Here is a 7902-nt window from a genome sequence, read left to right as displayed (position 1 = left end):
CCAGTACAGATCCCTGGGGAACTCTCTCCCTATTTTGAAAACTGATAATTTAATCCTACCCTTTGTTTCCTATCTTTTAACCAATTATTGATCCATGAGAGGACCTTCCCTCTTATCCCATGACGGCTTACTTTGCTTAAGAGACTTTGGTGAGGGACCTTGTCAAAGGCTTTCTGAAAGTCCAAGTACACTATAGCTACTGAATCCCCCTTGTCCACATGTTTGTTGCCCCCCCCCTCAAAGAATTCTAATAGATTGGTGAGGCATGATATCCCTTTAAAAATCTGAGTTGATTCTTCCCCAACATATCATGTTTATCTATGTGTCTGATAATTCTGTTCTTTACTACATTTTCAGCCAATTTGCCTGGTACTGAAGTTAGGTTTAACGGCCTGTAATTACCAGGATTGCCTCTGGAGTCTTTTTTTAAAAATCAGCATTAAATTGCAGAAGGTGTTGGACTGTCCAGGAAATGAAAGGAAGCCCTCGGGTTGAGTGATTTTTTAAAGGCAAAGCTTGTTTGGACTAGTTTACTCTAGGCAAAAGGAAAACTGAGGCACAATCCCTGGATGGGATATTGAACAGTGCCCAAATCACATTGCATCCTAATATGAGTTGGGTGCCTAATTTCCGAAGGTGCCTTTGAAAATTCTAACTTAAGGCAATTAGGCACCCAGCTTCCATTGATTTTAATGGGATTGGAGTGCCCAACTCCCTTAGCCTCCTTCCAAAATCCCAGATAAAGCCTTTTGCTGGCTATCTGTGTGGGGGTGAATTTTACTCAGAGCAAAGACACCAGCATGAGATCTGCAGTATTTCCCACAGTAAGGTGAAAGGTAACACAAGATCTATGCAATATTTCAGTCCTACTTAAAGCGTTTGATTTAAAATTTCAGGTTGGAATCTAAAGTGATGTCAAGTGCTGGAACATGTTTGACATCATTGGCACTTCTCTCATTTACAGCTGTGTTCTGGACCCAGAGGCTGTCTGCCTTAGCTTTCCTGTATCCATAGGTCTCAAAGCTCTTTGCAAAGAAAGGGCCGTATCATCGTCCTTATTTTATAGATGGGGAATCCCAGGGGAACCGAAATGAATTTGTTCACCTCAGTGGCAAAGCTGGGACTAGAAACCCCAAGTCATGACTGACAGTCCCTGCCACAAAGCGCTTGCAATTTAATTAGACAAGACAGACATAGGGAGGGAAGGTGGAACGGAGGCACAGGGAGAGGGGAAGTGACTTGTGCAAGGTCATTCTGTACAGGGGTGAATTTCACCCACTTGGGAATAGATCAGACGGTGCAAACAATATACACAAGACTCAGTCTGGAGGCCGCTGGACTTCTCTGAAGCATCTGGTGCTTGCTGTTGTTGGAGATAGCTAGAGCTTGACGATCTCAATGCTAGGAGCTCCTGCAGTGCCTGCCTCTAGGCATGTGGGACAGCCAGTGTCCTAAAAAACAGGTAGGGGATTGGTGTAGCGCAAGACTGTACCCTGTAATCTCGATGTATGTGTTCCCAATTAATAGTTTAAAGCTATGGGATAGAACCCAACTGAACTCTTGAAGAGTTGAGCCTCTAGGTCAATTACAGATAATTTGATTCAGCAGAGGACTGTGAATGATACAGTAAGTGGTACAATTGAAGATTGTATTTTAAATAAAATAATTAGTGAAATCAAACAGGCATTACAATACAGCCATACACTGCATTTATACTCCCATTCCATGATGAAATGGTGCATATGGGGGGATAAGTCCCTGGGTATGAAAAATGGATATAGACTCCTTCCTCTAATGGTACCTTGATGGTGGATAAGCGCACTAATCTAAATGTAGCGTACCTACCCCTTTACAATCAACTATAATAACCTAACTAACCTTAAATCCACCTTTGTACCATATCTATGCCTCTGCTACCATATCCAGACTTTCATACCCTCAAAACCAAGTATCTTGTACTTCTTTATTGGCTATTAATATCAAACTTTATTCTAATTATCATTTGCATCAATGCAAATGCTGCGGTTACCAATAGTTTAAAACATCCCCAAATCCCTGTACAACACCTGCTAAAACCAATTAAAACAAAAGCTTGTTGACTACATGATCCAAGGTTCTGCCTTGACTCACTTCTATGAATAACGCTCGCTCACTCATGCTAACAACTGAATTTTAGCTAATATGAAGCCTTAACTTTATCCCTAATGGCCTGCTCTCTACTTGCATTTCAATGCATTCTAATCAGCATGAGCAAACATTATTCTCATGGGGCAGGGATCATAATTTGGTCTGTGTTTGTACAGTGCCTAGCACAATGACATCCTGGTCTATGACTAGGGCTCCTAGATGATACAGTAATACACCTACTGCTACTACTAAAACTATTACAGTGGGATCAGAACATGTTCTCCTGACTGCGCCACAAGAACGACCATCCCTCAGCTGGGAATTGGGATCTTGCATCAACTGCTGAGGCTTTTGATTGGATCCTGGATCCCAAAATTCCCCGGGATAGTGTTTTCCTTGAGTTAAACTAAAATCTGATGGCTGAGGTTTGGTGAGAACTCAAATTAATGTATGTCCTCTGATGAGTAGCCCTGAATGGCCGGTCACTCACACACTTTTAGATTGCTATGTACACTGTGGTGTAGTGGAGCAGGCAGTAGCCTTGGCCTTAGAAGTCCTGAGTTTTAGTCCCCTCTCTGCTACTAGCTTGTGGGGTGACCTTGACCCACTCAGTTTTTAAAAGGGGGATAATACTAGTGGCTTCCTTTGTAAAGTGCTTTGAGATCTACTGGGGGGAAAGTGCAAGCTACAAGTGATTATTATTACCCTTGCTTTACAGTGCTATCAGCATGACTCATCCCTCTAGACCCGAGGAGAGTTAGTCCTGATTTAGACCTTTGGAAGCGAGAGCAGAATCAGGTCCCTGTGATCTTAATTTTCCTCCTCTACATGTAGCTCTACTGAGACAGCAGCTGGTTCAATGGCAGAGCTGAGCATAAATCCCACTTCAGCTGACTACCAGCTTTTCCACCAGCCTAGAGTTGGAATAGGCACCTTCAAATAATCCTGTCCAGCACCCCTCTGGTGAGACCCAATCCCACTGACATCCATGGAAAGATGCCTACTTCCTTGGTGATCAGTGGATGAAACCTGGGAGCTGGGATTTTCAAAGGAATATGGCTGGCTTTCCAAAGGTTATTGGGCACCTGAAGATATGGAGCAGTCCCTAGTGGAATTTTCAAAATCACTTCAGGAGGTTAAGTGTCTCTCTTCCATTACAAATCAATAGGAGTTAAGAGTCAGATTTTTAAAGGAATTTCCGTGCCTAACTCCCATTGTAATCAGTGGGAGTGAGGCTCCTAAATGCCTTTACAAATCTAGTTCCGGGATCCTAACCGGTTTAGGCAGTTTTGTAATCCCACTCAGCATTTATCTGCATCTATAGGTGCATGAATAGCTTTGAAAATCTGGCCCTTAGACTCCCCGCTCCCACTGACTTTCAATCCCTTAAACGCCTTGGGAAATCCCGGCCTTGGGATGCCTACTCCATTCTTTGATCTTTATTAGGAATGCTATCTTGGATGGTGAACACTGGAAATACAGAGACTCAGCTGCCATGAAGATGGGCTTAGCTACATAGATAAACCTACATATGGGGATCTGATCCCAAGCCATTGTGTTATCATGATGCAGCTACCTCAGCAGCTCTATAAACCAACCAATATCGTACAGAGTGAAACCCAACCCCAACTTTGCCTAGTAAATGATAGTACCATTCTGCACCTACGTCTCACAGCTCTGACTTTGCAAAGGAAATGCACAGGTCTGATGGCCCAAAACCTTCGTATAGCCCTTTGACATCTGAAACTTGTACCATGTGTGCTGTAATGGGCAGGGCCACCCCAAGCAAAAAAAAAAATGGGGTGGCCAGAATGGCAAAGCAAAAACAAAAAAAACAAAAAAACAAAAAAGCCTGCGGCGCGGACGAAGCACCGGTGCATGGGAACCGACTAGCGGGGGGGAGGGGGAGGGAGTGAGCGGGAGAGAGAGAGAGAGAGAAGGAGGGCGGCCAGGGCTACAGGAGGGCGCTGCCACGCGGCCCCTCCCGCCGCTCTGCTCCACGCTGTGCTGCGCCGCCTGCCGGGAGGGCTCCGCTCCGGTCGACGGGGAGGGAAGGACGAGGACTGCCCTGCCGGGCTTGCTACCGGGTGGTCGGAGCAGAACAAAAAAAAAAAGCATTCATGCCGCCCTAGGATTGGGCCAAATGCCGCCTCGTTCAATCTGCCTCCCCAAGCACCTGCCTCCCCAAGCACCAATCTGCCTCCCTTGCTCGGCTGGTGCCTGAAGCCGGCCCTGGTAATGGGCCACTGGGAATAGGGATGGTGTAGTTCTAATGGCCAGGGCATGGGGCTGACACTCAGGTGGAACTAGAACCCAGGTCTCCTATGACACTGGGCATCTTGTTCACTGTGACCTAAATATAAACCCCTTAGGACAAGAACTGTGTCTGTACAGTGCTTGTCACACTGTGGCCTCTAGGTGATGCTATTGTAATAATAAAGGCACCAAGAAGAATGGAGACTTGCCTTGACAGCTTCTTACTGCACTATACATCAATCAATCTGAGTTTGGGGGGCAGTGACACAGGTACAGCAGAACTAAACCAGTAGGGCTCCATTGGCTGGCACATTGCATGGACATTTAAATTGCATTGAGTTAGCTAGAGCTCTGGGACAGATCCTTAGCTGGTGTAAAAAGCAACAGAGGGTCCTGTGGCACCTTTGAGACTAACAGAAGTATTGGGAGCATAAGCTAGCAGAGCACCTCACCCTCCCTGATTGAACTAACCTTGTTATCTCCATACTGATTTATACCTGCCTCTGGAGATTTCCATTACTTGCATCTGAAGAAGTGAGGTTCTTACCCACGAAAGCTTATGCTCCCAATACTTCTATTAGTCTCAAAGGTGCCACAGGACCCTCTGTTGCTTTTTACAGATTCAGACTAACACGGCTACCCCTCTGATACTTAGCTGGTGTAGATCAACAAGCCAATAGAGCTATGCTAATTGACACCAGCCGAGGATCTGACCCCTTGCCTGCAAGACGTCTGACATCAGTACATAATTATATGTATTTTTATAGGTTAGTGACTGAACAATTTGCACATAGCAGTAGAAGCACTAGTGCTTTGGGAGGTGAGACTGATTTGTGAGACGCTATTGCTCATTTATTTATAAAGTTGCACTCAGGATAAAAATGGCAGAGAACCACTAGTCTAACTGTGACAGAACCACTCATCTGAATGCTTATATCCAGATCTTCAGCTGGTGTAAAGAGGCGTAACTCCACTGACTTAATCTGACTTGTGTCAATTTACATCTCTTGAGGATCAGACTCCAATGATATGAATAGAGCTATGCAGATTTACACCCTGCTCAAAATCTGGCCCATTAACATCAGTGTAGCTAACCTGATTTACACCAGATGGGGACCTGAAACAGTGACTTCAGTGGAGTATTTCTGATTCACATCAGATGGAGATCTGGCTTCTCTCTTTAGTGACACAACAAACGGCTTTTCAGACCAAAGTATGTATATTTCGACTAAGTATATATATTTCAACCTCTGTTTGCCTCCCACTGCAAGTGTTTTATAGCAGTGTCATATGTTGGGGGTGATTGGCCAATTACTTTTAACATCAGCTGGGTTTTACATCATAAAAAGGGAATGTCAAGTGACTGTCCAATGCTATAATTGGTATGAGGAGGAAAGAGTGAGCTGATAGAGTTACTCAACGACTCTGCACTAATTTATCACAAATAGAAATGACAACAGGAGGTGGAAGACCATGGAAAATCAGGGGCATCTATGCTGTTTACAGGGACTACACAGAAGCAGAGGCTAAGGGATGCAAATGGTGTTACTATACTATAATAAAACATGACTAGGATACCGCAGAGAGTGGAGGTGGGGAAGTAGCGGCTATACATTATAATGAGCACAAGGGGCTAGGATAGCAAGTGTGAAAAATCGGGACGGAAGGTGGGGGTTAATAGGTGCCTATATAAGAAAAAGCCCCCAAAATTGGGATTGTCCCTATAAAATCGGGACAAGGGGCAGCAGAGGGTGAGGACCGGGGAACAGGGGACTATACTGTATAATAGACACCAGGGGCAGCAGAGGGTGGGGGTGGGGAAGAGGCAGATATAATGTATAATGGCCACTAGGGGCAGCAGAGGGTGGGTGGGGAAGAGGTGGCTATACTGCATAATGGGCACTAGGGGCAGCAGAGGGTGAGAGGTAGGCAAGTGTGGAAGTTTTTTTAGGTTTACAGCATATATCTTTATGTGCATTTGCTTTAGTTGGCATAATCAGGAGAAAATCTGTTGGTGTGACTACCGTTACACTTTTGTAAACTAATCTGAACAGAGAATTAAATCATAAGACTACATATGTGAATCAATGTGAATGTGTGGGTGAAAATATCAGCCTTTATATATCTTTCTGAAAGGACAGGTGTGTATTTGATGGTTTATGTATCAGAGTGATTTTCTATGTACATGTGCTTATGCCTTAGAGAGAGAGAGAGAGAGATAGTGTGTGTGCATTGTGTTTGTGTGGCTGTGTTTGAGTGTGTGCATTTCAGTGTTTGAATCTGTATGTATGTACCTCCATATGTGTGTCTGCAGTCTATGTGTTGTGTGGATCTGCAGTGTGCCCATGTGTGTGTGCGCACACACCTGTTTGTGTGTATATGCATAAATGAATGAATGCTTGGTTAATACATGTGTGTGACTGAATATATTTGCCTGCTCTATGTGTGTGAACTGTGATTTGCTGTGTAGCATGGACTACTCCTAGGAGTAGCTCATCCATTTTGGTCCCCACTTGACACCCAGCTCTCACCTGTGGCTCCAAGTAGCTGTCAGCATTCGATAGTGGCCACACCCCAGAGACCGCCTCGACTGGTGGGCTAAACCAGGTGAGGGTAGCCGATGAGTATGAGACTCTTGGTGAGTTAGGGCCTACCCATTGCATGCGAAGGCTGGATCCGGCTGACTGAGGCAACCTGGTTTAATGGTCAGGAAGGCGGTGACAGCAAGCGTTGTGGAACGCTTAAGAGCACGACAAGATACGTAGGCGTCCTGGTCATCCACTGCGCCCTGCCCTATCTCCAGCTGGAAACTTGCCAGTTCTCCAAAGGGTATGAATGACCGGCTCATGACAATGCAGCTTCCGCTTCAAAAAGAAAAACAAACTACTTTGATCAGCGCGTATGCTCCTACAATGATCAACCCAGAGGATGTGAAGGATAAATTCTATGAAGAATTAGATACTCTGCTATCGTCAGTGCACCGCACAGACAAGCTGATTCTGCTTGGCGATTTTAACACAAGAGTCGGATGCGATGTCGCAGGCTGGGAAGGAGTCATCAGGAAAAATGGAATGGGAAAGTGTAACAGCAATGGTCTGTCACTGCTGAAAACTTGTGCAGCACATGACCTTCTGATCAGCAATACGGTCTTCCGCCTTCCTACCCATAACGGGACTTCGTGGATGCATCCCCGTTCCAAGCACTGGCATTTGATGGATTATGTCATCATCAGGAGAAGGGATAGACAAGTTGTCAGGGTTACAAAAGCTATGTGTGGCGCTGACTGTTGGATGGATCATAGGCTCATAGTATCCAAAATGAAGCTCCGTATCATGCCGAAGAGACGACCACAAGGCTGTAAGGCTTTCAAAAGGATCAGCGTGTTGAAGCTGAAGAACAGCCGTATCACTGAAAATCTAGTGGAAGACCTAGAGAATGAACTTGCTGATCTTCTTATTGAGGATGACGCTGAGAAAGACTGGGAGCAATTCCACAACACTGTCCATATAGCTGCATTGA

The sequence above is a fragment of the Chrysemys picta genome, chromosome 13, assembly GCF_011386835.1.
Source record: "Chrysemys picta bellii isolate R12L10 chromosome 13, ASM1138683v2, whole genome shotgun sequence".
Taxonomy (NCBI): Eukaryota; Metazoa; Chordata; order Testudines; family Emydidae; genus Chrysemys; species Chrysemys picta.
This window is presented reverse-complemented; position numbering follows the sequence as displayed.